Raw genomic sequence first — 19,284 nt, 5'->3', positions numbered from 1 at the left:
TGTGTCTAGCATAAGGTAAATCTCAGACGTCACAAGGAAACCATACGAGCAAAGATATGGCCGGGATATAACACAAGAAACCACAATAAAGCCCTCACGCTGTGGTTGCACTCGCGCATGGGCTTGTTTGGGCTGGGCAACAGTACAGGTCCCTGTTCTTGGCAAGCGCAATCCTTCAGCGCTCCTTCAGCCAGCGATGGCTCCCAGTCCTGAATTGAAGCAGTGAGTAGAGACGGTTGTATGATGGAACAACGCAGGTAAAAACATTGCATGCCTCTACAGCGCATATTTGACCCCGCATTTGATTAGCATGCATATGCTTTTACCTTGCATGCCTTTAGCACGCATTATTAGTCTAACTAATTTAAGTATTAATAAGGAAGTTTGAATATATATATATATGTGTGTGTCGCTCAATCTTTTCTCAAAAATAAAGGTTTAAAATATATGCATATATATATGTATGTATCCGATTCTTCTGCTCCTTTCCGCCATACCTCGGCAAAACAGTAGGCCTGGGCAAAATTTCCGTTCCGTTCTCGGAATTTGCGATAATTTGGCATTTCCGCGTTCCGCGGAGAGCGCGGAAATGTCAAAATTTCCGCATTCCGCAGCTTTGCGATAATTTGGTTCTTGCTCGCGCTGTAAAATAATACATTCTCGCGCACGCGCGATTGCCTTACCTGAATCCCCGCGTTCGCAGACAAGTTTTCCCGATCCGGTCGCATTCTCCATGAGATGTTGTATTGTTTTAGCCATTTGCGCTGTCTCGCGACAGTTCGCGTCCGCAGTGACGTCATGCGTCGCGCGATCACGTCTTTTTTCTCGCGATCATGCACCGCGAGACAACTGAAAACAAGATGGCCGCGCCCGCAAGCAACCACATGGGTAAGTTGGTGACCCGCAACCATGCAGAAAATCTCGCGAACATGCCGGAAAAAAACTTCCGCATCTTCGCGATATTTCCGCTTGTTTGCGGAGATTTTTAACATTTTCGCGATAATTTGCGAAAGTCGCTTTCGCAAATTCCGCCCACCCCTACAAAACAGGCACGGACCACACAGTGAGTGCAAGATAGTTGATTTATTCAGTCAGCCATTACACGTTTCGGCCCTTGCGGTCCTTGATCACATGACACACACATACATACATATATATATTTCATTTTTTTATCTTTTGAGGGAGACCCCTCAAACCCCCATACTTACCTTAAATGTGTGGTAAAGGCATGAGTGGTAAGGGCGTATAGGTGGTAAAAGCTTGCATGGTAATAAATGTGCGGTTAAGGCACTGCGATGTAAAAATTGCGTTGTAAAGACTGTTTCACATAGAGACTCACAAACCTGTCTCCCTTCTCTCAAGAGCAACACAACAGTCTCCTGTCTCAGCCTTGTTTGTATTCCCTCCCCCCCCCCCCACCCCACGGAGACAGACAAAGATTATTTCTTTTGTCCCAGCCTTCCTCTAACCAGGTGCTGTCACGCTGGGCTCTCCTAGCACACAACAAATAGGCCACTGAACTCTCCTAAGGGGAGAAAGAGGATCGTTCTGAGTAACCAGTGCTTAAGGTGTCAAGTCAACAAACGAAGTGGGCCTCACCTAAGCCTCCTTGACTCCCTGGTTACATATGGGCTAGCACTCAAGACGTAACTCAACGCAAGTGTGCAGAGCGTGTCTAGTTACAGTACAACACACCTTTCTCATTTGCAATAAAATGTTAATATTCAGACAAGGTTGTGTTCTGCACAACACCTTAAGTAACATCCCATAGACATAAAATATATTTACAGTGTCAAAAGTAAACACAAAAGAGGAAGCACACAACACATAAATCACATCCGTATCACAGCAATGATGCAGTGAATGGGTAATCTCACATTGAGAAAGGTAATCTTGTGTAGAGACGGGTAACAGTAAAAGCGGATGGTGATTAGAGTAGACAACAATGAAACCAGGGCCTGACTAAACATTCTATATGATGTTCACAAAGATCTAATGCGCACAAGGCAATAATGTTGCAAAGCTCTAAGGTTTGAAAAACTCAGGACACAGCTGGAATGGAGCGATACAAAACAAATTCAATTCACTAAGAATACAGGAAAAACAGGCTTCACAAAGAGCAGTTTTCAGAATTTTAAAAATACATTATAGCTAAATGGAGGATCACAGTGTTGCTGCCAAGACAAGTCACTTTGTATGGCTGTGGTATTGATTAAGGTTAACAAGCGAATGGTTCATGAAGATCTAAATAGCAAGGAACAATGCTCACACTATGGTAACTGCAGTGGAAAGAGCGCCTCTAAAGGAAGGGGACAGCCTCTGAGGTCATGGTTGACCATGGGTCTGCAGCCCAAGGACTCAGGCCTTGAGGGTCTCTGGATCAGGCAGGTGGATGCAGGAAATGTGTGTACACACGGCAGAGTCTCAGCCCATCTCACATGCACATTGAGGATTCAATTTTAGGTAGAACCCTCCTTTCTGTCTGGTAAGGGGCTCGGTGAATGTCCATAAACATCAGTTGTTGAGGTGAATTCTTCAGCAGCTTGTCTCTGATCTCGTGGTGAGGGATAGTGTGGGCTTCACAGCACTAGGCTGATTCTCTGACCTCCCTGGGCTGGGTAGGGGCTTCCCACAGGTCAAGCAGTAACAGCAGCAGGGCGGTCCAGCAGGTCTTCAAAAGGGTTTTCAGGCTTAGTCCTAGCTAAGGGTAAGTGGACAGCATGCAGCTCAGTGCTCTGGACACCCTAAGTGCGCCAGGTATGCCCAGACGTGTCACTGGAATCAAGATATCCTGGCTGAAGAGGGGTGAAATCCCGAAACCGGTCCTAGGATGCTTGTTTCCGGTCCAGGTAGGACCTGGCTTGGCAGTTCGGACTGGACTGTTCCATGAGGCACAGGGTCAAGACTGATTAGCATATGGCCAGCTCTAAACTGGGGTGGCATGGTGGGCAAAAGAATGATGGATTTAACCCAGATCTCTTGACTGGGGATGAATGTTTTGATTTGTTCTGCATTCCGTCCATCAATTGTGTGTCTTTTACTTTCTCGCCCTAAGTGCGCCAGGTATGCCCAGACGTGGGTCTCGGGCTCACTGTGCCACTGGATTCAAGCTATCCTGGCTGAAGAGGGGTGAAACCCCGAAACCAGTCCGAAGATGATTGTTTCCGGTCCAGGGAGGACCTGGCTTGGCAGTTCGGGCTGGACTGTTCCCATGAGGCACAGGTTCAAGATTGATTTGCATATGGCCAGGTCTAAACTGGGGTGGCATGGTGAGCAAAAGAATGATGGATTTAACCCAGATCTCTTGACTGGGGGTGAATGTTTTGATTTGTTCTGCATTCCGTCCATCAATTGTGTGTCTTTTGCTTTCTCACCCCAACAGCACAGGTCCAAGCAGGTTCAAGTATGTAAAAAGCCTGAATGGAATGCAGTGATGATGTCACCCTGTAGTCACACATTCACCAAGGTTCAATATACTCGCTTCACTGCGGGCTGCCTCTCACCCTCCGTTGGTATTATTACTGTTATTCCTTCATACAGGTTAGACCCATTCAGTACACTTTATGCTTAACTTACAACATAACATGCAATACCACAAGTATACTGCTTTAATTTCACTCTTCTTTCCCTACATTACATACACTTAAGAGTTAACCCCACATAGTAGGGGCCGCTACACTTGGGAGTAACCCCACATAGTAGGGGCAGATACACTTAGGAGTTAACCCCACATAGTAGGGGCAGATTTAGGAGACCTAGAGGACCTGATGAAGGCCAAAGACCTATTCTGGGCTCTTAGTTTTGGCTAAAACGTGTTGAACGGTGGACGGAGGGACTAATTACTGTCCGACACGTTCCATTTTCCTTTTTTTTAACCTTGACGGGGATATCTGAATAAAAGACTGATAAGGTTGACCAAGGGGCAATTTTATTCTCTGGGTTTAGTTTCTATTTCGGATGAAATACTCTCACCTCGGAAACAAAATAAAAGCACGTCTTAAAATCATGTAATACATTGGCGAGGAGGATTATGGCACAGGTCTCTAAACGGGAAACAAGACGATGTTGGTCAGAATGAGAAAATGAGGAGCCGGCTGTCAATATGATACATACCTTTGTGCTTTATCCCTAATTCACCAGCAATACCTTTAAGTTCTATTAAACCAATTGAAGGGACTGACTCATCAAAAGCTGCTGCTCTTAGTTCCACCTGTGGTTTATACCAATGCCTCAAACTGGGCTCAACAGGATAACCCAAAGGTAAGTACCCGCAACATACAAAAACAAGAAATGCAAATAACAAGCCAGCAAGCCTCAGGTATTTGAGAATTGAGCAACAGCCTTACAGCAAGAACAACCGCAGCAATAAACACCTCACATCTCTCATGACATTCTTTCCATGCTGGGTACCAGGCCTGTGAACTTTGTATCTCCATATTTATGTTCATGTCATGAATTCAAATGTTATACCCTGTGGCAGACAGGAAGTCTTCTGTAAATGCGAAACCCTGTACTTTCCAGCTTCCTTCAAGCTAAAGTTTAGGAAAAACAGAGTCGCTGACTTATGAGGAACGTCTTTCGAGGATTTTAATCAATTACAAATACTGGACAACGAATTATTCATACTTATGAGCCAACTTCAAACATGACCATGACTCATTGGTCCCAATATTGACTGCCAGCCTCAGGCACCTTATGTTCTATGTCTTCCTCGAACCAGAATTTAGGACTAACAGTTAATCAGGGGGAGTTCCTGTCTGCATTTCCCTATCTCCTTCTGATCTTCAGTTTTGCTTGGATGTTTCTTGTTCTTTTCACCAGAGAGCTTGTAGTGGCCCTAGCGTTGCCTTGCGTCCTGCCTGACTTCTTGAAGAGCTGGTGTAAGTACTGTTGTCTGGCTTCATGTCTTCCTTTTTGTCACGTTGCTTGGGCATCGAACTTCATTTTGTTATGATACCATGGGGAAGAGTGTCAACTATTTGTGTATTAAGACTCTATTTTCCTCATTCTTTGCAGAATGCTAGTTATGCCATAAACCATGCTCAGCATGTAACTTTTCTCTCTGCGAATATGCCATCCTTTCTTAGTGGGGCATTTCAGTTAAGACTGCAAAACATTCCTCCTAGACCCCTGTGGTAAAATTCATCTTCTGGCAGGGTTCACCTCTGAGCACAGGAAGGCTGCTAAAAACCTCCCAGTTCATTGACTCCGTGCTGAAACATGGCAACTAAGTGGCAAATGTAAATTGCTGTGTTTGTCTTTTTGGTAAGCCCATGGTAAAATAAAAGCGAGAAAAAACTGCAGAAGTGGTATAACAGGCAACTGACTCATGTAGTATGCAGGGTAGCCTTACACCTCCACATGCAAGACTTTAAAATGTGGTAATACTGTGGTACAGCAACTCTGTACCACTGCATGCCAACCTGTGGCTTTTTTATGTCAAATTAAAACAATCTGGCTGGTTTAAGCCTCCATGTAACAATAAATAAGCCAACGCTGAAGTGTTGAAACCCACAAGGAGCAGCACCTAATGTTTAGAAGTAAAACATGTAATCTATCTTGGTTGACTCTTCAGTAACAGGGTCTAAAGGTGCTCTTTACTGCACAGGCCATTGGCACCCCATACTTTACGTTTATAACTTGAAATAGGAACAACTTGGAAAATATCTTCTTGAGAAAATCAGACATTGGTGAACTTTAATGTTTGGTCCAAATCTCAGAAAATCGACTTCTAGAAAAGATGTACATGTTTTGCTTCACCAACCGCGCCACAGTGCCTGTAATTAGATGTCGCTCAGAAAGGAGTCAGGTATAATAGCTGAGTCTGCTGCCAGGCAGCCCTTGTGATTCAGCATCTCTACTGGGACCCTTCATCAGCAGGACAAGGTGTTATCATTACAGGAAATAACCCTTCCTCTGCCGCTATCCCACCCCGGGAGGGGCGGCAGGCAGAGGAGCACTTTCACCGAGTGTTTGGCTTGTGGGGAGAGGTTGGTACCACTTTCTATAAGGCAGGTTCATGCACAGGCTTGAGCAGCTCTTTCAGCTGAGATTGCCTTCCAACATCTTGAAAAACTCATAAAAACGCGTTTTGCGTTTTTGTCGTAAGTACAGAAGTCCCAAAAAGTTAGGGATTGAAAGTATGGGACGCTTAGAATGATAGGTTCAAGGAACTCAATCAAAAACTGCTGTTTTAGTCCTATAGCTTGGTAATCCCACAATCTGGAAATAAGAAGAAGGAAACTGTCAGAGTTTCTCTGAATAAGGACTTGAATCCTATTTTCTCTTGAACCCAACCCACAGGAGCACCTGTAGAAGACAGCAGCTGATCTTGTCTCACTCCTACGTGCGTGGCACTACCTTGGAAGCTTTTACTGGAAAGTCGGGAGCTTTTGGAATGACCACAAGGGAGAATTTAAGCATTCTGTGAAGTATCAGTTCCGGTAGGACCTTGACAAGAGGCCAGGGATACCGAAAAAAGGTGCAGGTATCTGATTTTGTGGCAAAATGCCTGGCAGAACCTCCTAGCCTAGTTCCACTGAAGGTGTTCGAGCTCTAAAAAAACGACTGTCTCAACATACAACGCAAGAGTGGAAAAGTTGGCATAGTGACCCCAGTGCAAAGTGACCTCGGTGGCTGCATATTACAAATGTATTCATCTCATACCTGTTTGCACCAAACATCACACCTCGTGGAGACCATCTCTGCCGCAGCATCCTGCCTCGTCCTACTAGAGGATTTTGACTTCCACTTGAGAAACTGAGCCGAAGGTAAAACCTTGGACAATGGCGACCCACCAGGCTTTTCCGGGTCCTAGGTCTGTCTGCATGAAAAGGCCCATAGGCTCCGGCGTTCTGTGCTCTACCTGCAAACATTGATTTCTGAGGCCACCATGATCTAATATGGACATTTTGTGCTTTTGTTTTTAAATGAATAAGTCTAGAGCCCCCTTAACCAATTTTTGATATTTTTATTTCATGTTTATCATTACATTTTATTCTTTGTACTAAAATATTCAGGGCATTTAATCTGTTTTACTTCTTCACCGGGTTCTTGGTGATTGCATACAGTGTACCTCTCAGGCAAGGAAAGACTGTGCTTTTGTACCTTATGGTCCAGATGCCATTAGACGTAATACAACTCTCGGGCGTGAAAAGGCCAGCGGTCCTCATACTTACTTTAATACACCATAACACGCAAAACTACAAACTGCCTATCGGGTGGTATTCCTTCGAAAGTGTACTGGAGGGGTCGTGTTGGGCGCCTGTGAAACACTGTCTGGTCATAAATCACAAACACACAGGTTATTGCGATCAGGGCCGGCCTTGGGCATGGGCGAGCTTGTCGCAGGCCCAGGGCGCCAAATATTCTGAGGGGCACAGAAGAGAGATGCTGGACTTTAATGTCATGCACACAGCAGCTTGTCCATCCCACGTGGTCTCAATGTGTCCCCTTAAAGATTTTGAAATCAGCCCTTAATGTACGTCCGAGTAATTGTTAGCACCCCATCAACCCCCTGCTTTCCCTCCATCTTCCTCACTCCTCCTGTAGTTCCACCACAACAACTTCATAACCCCACAACAAACACCAAACTTTCTTTCCACCCACGGCGCTGTCCTGGTCAATCCGATTTAGGACCGCCCCTGATTTTGTGATCAGAAAAGACAGCTCTGGTGAACTGTTTCTCCCATCTAAGGAGATTTCATTTCAAATCAAGGAGACATAAGAGCTCTGTTAAAGCAAAATTGAATTTTTCTGGAAACTAAAAGAGGAAAATTGCTAGAGTAATATAAAAGGGTGTTAATAACATGATCAGAATCTAAACTGTGTGCCTGATTCACAAAGGTGCACTTACACTTTTGTGTAAGTTTGCTATTTTTTTGGTACCCACAAACTCTGAGTATAATTTTACTAATAGTAATTTTACGACTGCGGAAACCCTGCACTCGTTTCAGAGACTATGCACATAAAAAGATCGACAGGGCCTTTGCTTTTATGCGCGGAGTTCTCTGCCCCGACTGCGGAGTCTCCTCTGTTGTAAACTTACTATTAGTAAAATTAAACTCGTAGCTTATGGATGCAACAAAAAGAGCACATTTACAGAAAAGGGGTAGGTTTACCATTGTGAATCAGGACTTGTGTTGGGTGTGGAAGACAGTAAGTTTATTAGCTTGAACAGAACTGTCACTTGTGAGAGTGTTAATAAATATTTGTAAAGAAAATAAATCATTAAGTAACCTGCGTGAATGATGTTGGATCTAACTGTCTGCTTTCCTGAAGTGTGGCAGGATTGTACAGTAATATCGCGTGATTTGAACTTCCTCTAATGTTGGTGATTCAGAAGGTGCTAATCTTAATTTAAAATTGGCTCCGATCTACGTTTGTGGCTCCACAGTCACCGCGGGGTCCGACTATAAAGACCTTTCGAATGAATTCTAAACAGCTGCAGGGGGATCGCCGTGACACACAGAGGCCGCCGCGCCATGTTTAATGTGTGACAGAGGCGCGTGCTGAGCTGAGGCCGCTGACATTTACACGCTCTGCAGTTGTATGAGCGCGGGAACCGAAATAAGGCCAGTGACGTCCGCTCTGGAGCGTCACAAGCACCACGTAAAGGGGGCGTGCCTCTAAAAACCTATGTCCGAGTCAAGACAATCTGCAACATTCATGGGGCATTTTCACAAAAGCATTTATGAGTATGGAAAGAAGTACTACACGAGGACTCTTTTACGAACTCCTACATGTGTTTGTGAATCGGCCAAGAAACCTACAGCTCTCTATGAGAAACAGTGCCAATAGAGCATAGTTTGTGGTCATTCTGTATACGAACATTGCCGAAATGTTCACGGTTTACATGATCTGGCTCTATTTCAGAAATGCATGCAAGAGAAAGTAAAAGAGTACTACAGGAATGCTACTTTACGTACTTTAAAGTGTCTTTCTGAATACGTCCCAGCAGTAATTTGTATTAACTTCACAAACAAGTTTTTTAAAATTAATTTTCTATTTTTGATGTCGTCAAATTACATGCTCAGTGTAATATAAATATTTTCTTACTTTCCTGTCTATTTTTATACTCTTAAATAAAGTAAGACTATGGGTGAAAAGCTGTACAATAAAAACGTTCAACAAAAAATGAGTCTACCATGAGTTCAGTCTAGACAACGTATTGTTTGTTTGTTCTGTATTCATTTGTTAGGTCCAATACTCCAAAAAGAAGACCATGAAATTATGAGACCACCGTACACATACTCCTAGAACATACTCGCACAAAAACTCGTTGTGAGAAGTTGGCCTGGTATATGCTGTCCACTAATTAAAGTGGGCACCTTGCACCAGTCCAAACAACCCTTATGGTGATTTAAGAGGTCAAAGATAACCTTAGAAAGCTATCCAAGTGGTAGCTGTGGAGAGCAGCCTTCAGTCTTGAAGGAATGTTAAGCAGCTTGTGTCACCAGAATGCAACCATATAGTATTGGGTTAATGAAAGGAGAACCACACAGTAGTTATCAAAATATGTATTTATTGTCATAACACACCCTAAGTACGACACATTTTCAACACGAGGATACTCATCAAGCACACAATACTGGAGCACAGAAACAATAGTAAATAGCACTAATACACAGTGGGCTCCAGGGGGAGACCAGACCATATACTAAAAAAGTGTTATAAGCACCACAACTCGAGTCAAGACAGTGTCTAGAGGATGTAAAATCGCTGGGACCCCAAGGAATCACCCAAGGTGAGTAAGTAGGGACTCCACGGAGGACGTGTGCAGTGTGGGAAGACGACTGCGTGCGCTGTACAATTCTATGGGAGTGTCGCGGTTTTAAAGTTTAAGGACCCTCCTGAGTGGACTTCGAAGAACCCCCATGGAGGTTAGGAGGTTGGAGAGCCACCTCACCCGTGGATACCGTAGTACCAGAGTTACCTATCCCAGGGAAGCCGGCTGCCTAGGCCTGAAGTGGCGTCGGAAACCGCCGTCGATCTCTATGGAGGACTTTGAAGAAGAGCCACTGCTGGGAAGACGAAAAGTGTCAGTTGGAAGCCAAAGGTGGATTCTGGATGAAGAGTACCTGAAAGCAGTGGGGACAGAGTCTGGGTCACTCAAAAGTGACCAGGGGTTCGGTAGACGAATGCCCACCGACGTTGGGTGCTTCAGATGCGTTGAGGGGGTTCTTGACTCTGCAGCCACCAGGACCAGGTGACGTCGAGGATGACCAGGAGCCACATACGAGCTGTCCCACAAAGGATGTCTAGTGCTGAGGGGTCAGTGTCCGGCTGGAGCACCAACAAGCCTTGGCAGCGGCAACCCACTAAGTTGAACAAGAAAGGTTACGGTTCAGATCAGCAAGGTCCAGGAGACTCATCAAACACAGGAGAGTCGTTGCAAGCCTGGAGCAACCAGGGGAGCCCAAGAAAAGCAGCGTTGACCCTCAAGAGGACCCACAGGCAGACCTCGAGCAGTTTCACAAAGAAACAGCCCACGGAGCACAAGGTGCGGGGAGGCCGGAGTTCCTTGGTGGAAAAGGTGCCACAGGTCGGGGCTACTCGGAACCCAGTGCACTTGTTTTGGGAACGCCAACAATCATATGCACTTGCAAAAGTACGCAGTGCACAGGGGTATATGTATTGCAGCCCCCACGAGGGATTCTGACCTCAAACTTAGTAGGAGGGCAGCTCGGGCCTCAAGGGACTTAGAAACCCACCTCTTGGGTTGCTGGAGCCTTCGGAGTCCATAGGAGCTCAGGAGCAGCAGACTGGTCAGTTGAGATGTGGTGCCTGCGGTTGTAGGGGAGTGACTCCTTCACTCCAAGGGAGAGATCTTCAGTTGTCCTGGATGCTCCACATGTCCTACACAGAGCCTGTAAGGTGCACGGGCACAGACGATGCTTTGGATGGAAAGGGAGATGAAGTCGGGCCCAAACGAAGTCCAGCGAAGTCCAGAGTGTCCAGACGGTCGAAGGTCAGTGTTTTCTTGATCAGAATCTTGCCCACGTCGAATCTAGGGTCCTACAGCCAGGTAAGCCCTTTTGTACCCATGGGAAAGGGTTGGACAGATTCAGCGGACCCTCCCAAGGGAGGGTCTGGACAGTGGGGAGGTTACTCACATGTCCTTTGTCCAGTTTCGCACCAGAGCAGGAGCTAACCGCTCTCAGGACTGGTTTGAACTGGACTATGCACAGGGACACTAAATGTGCCCCTCGTGCAGACTTTCGGTCGCTGGCAAACGCACCCACCCAGGCCTAATACACTAAATCCTGTCTGGGAGGTGGTCACACCTCCCTGTGACAGGTGGCCTATTGTCCTGCCTTCCCCTGCTCGAGCTTGGCTCAGCAGCAGGAGGGCAGAAATGTGTCTCTGGTCGGCAGCAGCCCTTGTGGGCTGCCCGGGACTTGAAGCCTGGTACCGGGAACACCAGGGACCTCACAAATCTAATTTCTGAGGGGTGAAATCATACCTCCCACACCGGTTACTGGTTACTGGTGTGGGGGTATGATTCCACAATGTTTGAGACCAAACACCATAGGGTTACTTTCAGCCGTTTTAGAGTTGGTCATCTCTCGGTCGCATAATGCCACTCTATATGTCGTAAATGGCTGCAGCGCTAGCAACCCAGGAGAATGGACTCCGTAGGCTGCAGGGGTGTCCTGCTCATGCAGTGGCACCCTCTCACTTAGAACCAAGCACCCTGCCTTCAGGATTGTCAAGGCCTGCTATGGGGTGACTTATAGGTTTCTAAGTGTAGTGACCCTTAGATATAGTAAACCTATAACTTAGGTAAGTGGTGCATGCATCAACTTACACAGGCTGCAATGCCAGGCCTGTAGATCCATTTTGCACGGCCTCTCACGGGTGGCATAATACATGCTTCAGTCCATAGGAGGCCTCTGGTGTACTCATGCCCTTGGTACATGGGTACCATATACTGGCGACTGACAAGGGTACCCCAGTATCCAATCTGGAGTGTACCTAAGTACATGATATAACATTTTAGGGAGAAAGCAGATAGACTGGAGTCCTGATTAGCAGGATACAAGTCAGACTAGTCGAAAACAGTGTAACATGAAGCAAAAAGTGGGGGTAACCATAAGAAGCAGATCCTACTTTCCTACACTTGTGAATAAAAGAGGTCTGTTCATGTGATGTAACATGGTCTGTAAAGTATTGTGAGATCAATGTCTTGTCTTGTTTTGTTTTTGCCTCGGGCCTTTGAGCGTTGCTTAACCACGCATCATTACAAGTGGTGTGGTAAAAAGATGTGCTACTACCGTACACATTAAGTATTACCACATGTTATAACATGACATCTATCAATACTCATAAGGGTGATATTGGCATAAACTCCTCTTTCTACCCAAACTACTATTAAGAGGCCACTTGGGATGAAGACAGATGTTATTATTATTATTATTATGAATACTATTATTACTGTTATTATTATTATTAGTATTATTAATACTACTACTACTATTATTATTTTATGAATTACACTGAATATAGGCATGGATGTGGGCAAAGATAGGGAGGGAAGAAACTGTTGATAATGTGTATTTAAACACAATGGCTTGACATCCCCTACCTCAAATGCTGACCTCTTCATCTCAGCTTTGCAACATAAATCCTGCAAACATTTCTGAAGTAACGGTGTAATTGTGCACATATGGTTGGTTTTCCTACCATCAAAATATAAGTGGAAACCTAAATATGCTCCACAACAATTGTGATCCTGCTTCGAATGTACTATTGAGGATAAAACCCACAAATAGGGTAAATAAATTACTGCAATGGGTGACAAAGAAATACTGCACAGTCACTTCAGAGACACAAGGGAGTGGCCAGAAAAATAAGATACCCCCCTCTTTAAACCCAATTCCGAATGACAGTGAGTGCGTGAATGAGTGAGTTAGCACAGCATTGATTTGGTTGCTTCTCCAAGGAAATCCTTTAAGCGATGTAGTAAAATCTAACCTTTTACATCTGGATTCTCTGTGAATTTGTGCATCAATCCATTCATCCGTCCTCTCTGCCCTTCCTTCCTTCTTTCATCCATCCATCTCTCATCCAACCTTCCAGCCACCCATTCATCTGTCCTCTCTACCCTCCCTTCCCTTCTTTCTATCATCCAACCATCTCTCATCCACCCTTCCATCCATCCATTCATCTGTCCTCTCTGCCCTTCCTTCCTTCTTTCATCATCCATCTCTCATCCACCCTTCCATCCATCCATTTATCTGTCCTCTCTGTCCGTCCTTCCTTCCTTTCTTCTCTCATCTAACCCGCCTTCTCTCCTACACACATCCATCCATCTCTCATCCACCCTTCCATCCATCCATTCATCTGTCCTCTCTGTCCTTCCATCCTTCCTTCCTTCCTTCCTTCCTTCCTTCCTTCCTTCCTTCCTTCCTTCCTTCCTTCCTTCCTTCCTTCCTTCCTTCCTTCCTTCCTTCCTTCCTTCCTTCTCTCATCCATCCTGCCTACTATCATACACACATCTATCCATCTCTCATCCACCCTTCCATCCATTCCTTCTTACTTCTCTTCAGCCATCCATACTTCTATCTATCCATCGTTACTTCTCTCCAACAACCCATTATCCTTACTTCTCGTGATCCACCCAGCATCCTTTCTTCAAACCATCCTTCTTTCCAAAATTCCATTCTTGGCTCCATCATTCTGTGGAAATGTGGATTTTCCTGATCAGTTATGTCCCCTATCTTGGACCCCAACGATTCTATGTGCATGTCACAAGTACATGTATGTTCCCTCCAGTTCCAGTTTCCAAGACGCAAACATATGTGTGTCTACCGTCGACATGTTCTCTGTCAGATCCGCCATCAATGGGCTGGATATTCAATTCCTAAGTATGAAAAGCCACCGACTTTATATGGCTAAGGTACTCCATTTTTACAGTTCAGGCAAGTAGGCCCGATTCTTTCCTCAAAGCCTTTCCCTGCTCTCTGTCTCTGACAGTTTCAGCTTGAGCTCGCATCTGTATCCATGAACTTTGTCCTACTCCCTGTGCAGCTAACGGTGCCTGCCTCGGCCAGTTTTCGCCTGCCTGCCAAGAAGCTGTATTTCACCTTCGAATTATCTAGTTTGCTCTTCAGCCGATGCATTCCTGTCTAGTGATTTAGGTAAACATTTCCTTTAGCTCACAAGCAAAGGACTCAGCCTTTCCGTCCTCCTGCAAGTGATTCATAGCCCTGTTGCCATGGAAAGTTTTCTGCCCCTCGCTTCTCATATAGACACTTAGACGCTTGTACACGCACATACAGTTAGTATAGAATAGATTCTGTCCGAGAGTCCTTCCTTGTGGATAACATAGTTCTCTAAACATAGGATGTTAGATATGATTTGGGTTTAGGTTGACATGACCCCCTAGACTTCTCGTCTCCACATGTAGAGCTAAATGTCAAGTCCCCTTCACCCCCTAGTTGCACGTCAATCACACGTCATGCTGCTGCGCACGCATCCATGTTAAGTATTATCGTATAGATCCACCTATGTAAGATAATGAGAGCCAATCATGTTTCTTTTTGCTCCTCATTACGCCTAGTTTCAATTACGTATCACTATGTTAATTTATCTTATCAATTGTTACGCCTTTCTGCACTTGTTTCATTGTAAATGTATGACCTATAAAAGTTACTTCTTGTCAATAAAGTATTGTACTTCACTTCCTGAACCCTCGTGGTGACGGAACCTGAAGGCCGCGACTCGAGTCGGCCATTTTTGATGGAATAAAGCCCATTTAGAAAACCTCTTATACCACGGATTCTGCCTCTTGTTATTCTGAGCTATTTCACTTTATTTTAAAGATTCCGTATGAAATTCAGTTTCGGTAAAAAGAATATTTACCACATAATGGCGCCCGAATAGGGACACTTTCTCATCTCACGCGCCGGCGGTGCGTTGCAGGCCCGGTCTCCTGCCACAGCTGGACGGACCATAAACGCGTACCAGCAGGATTTCCTGTAAGCTCCCTCCGGTCAAGCGGGGGCGACTGAGGCTGCGATCAACCCAGACGAGGCGGTGAGAAGTGCGAAGTATCCCGACCAGAGCCTAGCTGAGAGAGCGAGATCCGAGGTATACAGAAGCCCACCAGGTTTTTCGAAATCCCGATGTCCAGAGGGTCCGCTATCCGCAGTCATCGAGTCCTGTCCATTCTCTGAGGCCTTCCGTTTCAAGGAGCTACTCGGTGAGTACCATCGCCGAGGAGGCGTGTTGACGCGCACATAGGTTGTGCCGGTCAAGACGGATTTGGGTACACAAATCCGGTCTGCACTGTTTAGCAGTGTATATGTACTGTTTAGCAGTATATCAAGTATTCCGAAGTATTCAGTTATTGTCAAGAATTCAGCGTGGTGATTAGTTAGGCAGACTGTCATCATTGTCGGTTATTGTTAAAATGATTAATGTTCAATGTTTAAAGTGTTCAAATGTCTTGCATATTGTGGTATGAATGATTGTTCTTTGTTCACTGTTCATTATTGTGTTTTTCGTATTAAGTGAATTCAAGAGTAAGTATCAGATCAGTTGTCAATATGCCGCTCTTCTCGAAGTTAAGACAGATTACTACCAAAAAAGGGGTGCTCGAAGAAGCAGTTCCTATTCCTCCTAGGGACACTCCAGGGCATTTTATGTACCACAAGCATGGCTTAGATGGCATATTGTTTCTTGATCTATGGGTAGATTATACCAAGGGATTGCCGGAAAGTCAAAGGTGGCCCGCAGCGGGAACCTGGGATGCAGAGTGCATCATGAAAGTGGAGGAAGAGTTATGGAAAAGAAAGGTCAGACAGTCACAGAAAGACGCTGTTGAGTTATGGCGTAAAGAATCTCATAGACGTACAGAAAAAGCACGTAGACAAGAAGAGAGGAGTAAAGAAAGTTCAAATAAAGTTCAAGAAAATCTATTAATTGAGGAAGGTATCCGAGTGAAGTCAGAACAAGTAAATAGACAAAGAAATGCTCTTATGAATGGTATGTATCCCCTTCTAGCCGAAGGACTACCAAAGGCTGTTCCAGGGATGCCAAAAGACTTGCCACCCCCGTTATGTCCAATTAAGGTACATCAAAAAGGGCATCCCAGAACCGCAGAAGATGTTTTTCTTTCCTCATATCTAGACGACACAGCTCCCGAGTATACTAACGCCACACTACATAGACCGTCTGGCGGAGGGGTTCAACGTCAGGATCAGGTATCCGACCCCGTGCAACAGCAAGTCCCGATACAAGCTTCGGCAAGCACATCTGTCCCCGCAGTCGATTCTACAGTGGTATCGACACCCATAGTTGCTGTGTCACGTTCAACGAACCCATTCACACCCGATGCCCCAGATGGGGCCACGGGAGGTGCTAGCAATACCTTTACACCACCCAGAATAAATAAACTTGTCTTTCAAGAATCAGCGCATTCACGTACACCTAAATTCGTAAATGAACGTACGCTTAAGGAACTCCTTGTAAATTGTAGATATGACCCGGTGGTTGGTAAAGAGGACGAAATGGTCCTGGCATCATTACGCATCAGGCGAGCCGCAGAGTATTTAGCAAGGTTACCAGGAATGACTACGCATCTAGATAACATATACCATTTTGTTCAAACAGGACGAGATCCAGGATGTATTAACAGAGCTATGGAATTCCAGAAAGTAGAGATACAGGGGGAACTGTTACGTTTCCTCATAAACTGTGTGATCAGAAATCAAGACCGTCCGGGGGTAGACCCGAATGCAAGGCTTATTCTTACAAGATGGAGCCAGAATATATCAGAAGGGAGACACGATAAGCAAAATTGTATAATAGCCATGTGCCGAAAAATCCGTAGAGAAATAGAGCGTATTCATGAAGAAAGATTGGGAACAGACGAGTTCGAGCAAGATGAAGTGTCCGAATCAGGGAATTCCGCAAGACAGTCAGAGACCATAGCCTATGTAGGCAGAGGAAGATCCTGTGATAATGCTAGATGTTTTTCTGATCCCATACACTCTGTATGCCCAAATAATAGCAGAACGTATCCGACGCCTGTAATAAATCTGAAGTCTCCTGAACATTTGTTTCAAGCCGCAGATAAAATACTACGAGAACGAAGGGGTTACCACCTCCTCGATTCCATGGATGAGCAAGAATTAGCCAGATCAGCTGTTCACTGGATTGACAGTCCTGAAAAATACGGTGATGAGACCGTAGCACACACGTTTTTTAATCTCAGTGCAGATGAACAACGTTTAGCTGGAATCTATATGATTCAGCAACTCCTTATATTATATAAGAGCCAACATGCTGACCCTGGTCCTTTACCTGATATATTAACGGAACTACTCACGAACAGATGGAGAGGTTCTAGTAACAAGCTAATTAAAGAGATATTAGTGTCACGTAAACAGTATGTCCTTTTTGTAAATCCGGATTCTCTCTCGCTGCCCCACAGAGAAAGAACGCCGTACTATATGGATAGACAAAATCCTTTACGAGAAGTGCACCCAATAAAAGGCGAAGACAATGAGTTTCACCGTGTATTTGTTTACACACCCATATCAAAAATGGAATTATTAGAAATGAAGAAAGTAGTACCTAGTCATGACAAAGACCCAGCGGGTTTCCACCGAGAAATTAAAGACATGTTACTAATGGGAGAGTACACCTTTCCTGATATTATGACGATATTAAAGGTGCTTTTGCCTGCTGGCATCTATGAAAAACTGAAAGAAAAAGAGTGGGAAGTGGGAGACCAAAAGATAGACTGGACAGCATTAGCAGAGGAAGAAAGGGCCCGAACTGCAGGTTCAGGGCTCGGGGATAAAGTTAAACTGTTACCAGGTTTACTAGTACAGGTACTGCCACGTCTATTAACTACAAAAAAGGAAGATTGGGGTGCAATCACAGCCTGCAAACAAAAGCAAGATGAAGACACAAGCGATTATTATGCTCGATTTGAAAAATGTTTTGGTATAAACAGTGGTATAAAAGCAAGTAGTGACTCATATCCACATTTATTTGTGACAAAATTAGTGGAAAATGCATTGCCTCCAGTGAAGAATAGAATATTGAAATTCGAGAGTACCTGGCAAAGTAACACTCCGTCACAAATGCTACAAATGTTACAGTACCATCACAATAGAATTAGGGATGAACAAGAACACGAGCATAGACGCATGAAGGATACAAAAATGAAAATGCTAGTTTCTCAGACAGTACCAGCAGAGGGTCACAAAAAGGGTGTGACACATTCTGGTGATTCTGCAGCTCCTGTAAAAGGAACCTGCAATTACTGTAAGCAACTAGGCCATTATGTACACGATTGTCCAGTCCTGAAACGTAATATAGCTACAGGTATTGCAAAAGAGAGACCACGATTAATTAGACAAGATCAGAATGAACAAGGAGCTATGCAGCATGGACAGTCCATGCCAGTTCAGCAACAGTCCATGCCAGTTCAGCAACAGTCCATGCCAGTCTCACAGCAGCCCATACAGTTTGTGCCAGCTGCACCACCGTTGCCTGCTACTGCCACACAAACCACAACACGACAAATGTATCAGACTGCACAATATGAATATCCTGAGTATCAGCGTTACGCATGAACAAGCCTAGAGAGGGAAGTTGACTTACCGCTCATCGAGATTCCTGTAGATCAAGAAGGACCGTATGTATATAGTGAATTGTTAGGTCAAGATAGAAAATTCTTACTCGATACAGGGGCAAGTCGAACAACTATAAAACGTAGTGAAGTTCCAGGGGCACCCCTCTCAGGCTCTCAAAATGTTTCCCTTGGTTTTTCAGGAAAACCTATTGTTAATGAAGTATCACAGCCTCTCCCACTTACGATAGGACCTTTGACACGAACTACAGATTTATAGCTTACTAAATCATGCCCAGAAAATCTGTTAGGAATTAAAACTCTGAAAGCACTAGGAGCCATAATATGTTGTTCTCCGGAAGGAGTAAGGTTGTTTCTACGTGATTTTAAAGGTCACTATGTGTCTAGGGACATGGATCCCCGACTACAGACTTTACCAGTACATCTATGGGCACAAGGCCCTACGGATGTTGGCTGCATGAACATTACACCATACCGAGTCACATTGAAAGCAGGAGTGGTACTACCACGAATGCGACAATACAAGTTACCGCATGATGCTGTAGTGGCTTTGCTGAAAATCATTGATGAGCTAATTGCCCAGGGAGTAGTTGTAGAAACAGACTCCAATGTATGTAATTCACCGATAATTCCGATTCTTAAACGAACTGATCCTACTGCCCCACCAGTATACC

This window comes from Triturus cristatus, chromosome 6 (genome assembly GCF_964204655.1).
Source record: "Triturus cristatus chromosome 6, aTriCri1.1, whole genome shotgun sequence".
NCBI classification, from domain to species: domain Eukaryota; kingdom Metazoa; phylum Chordata; class Amphibia; order Caudata; family Salamandridae; genus Triturus; species Triturus cristatus.
The sequence above is the reverse complement of the archived record's forward strand: the minus strand, read 5'-3'. Positions refer to the sequence as shown.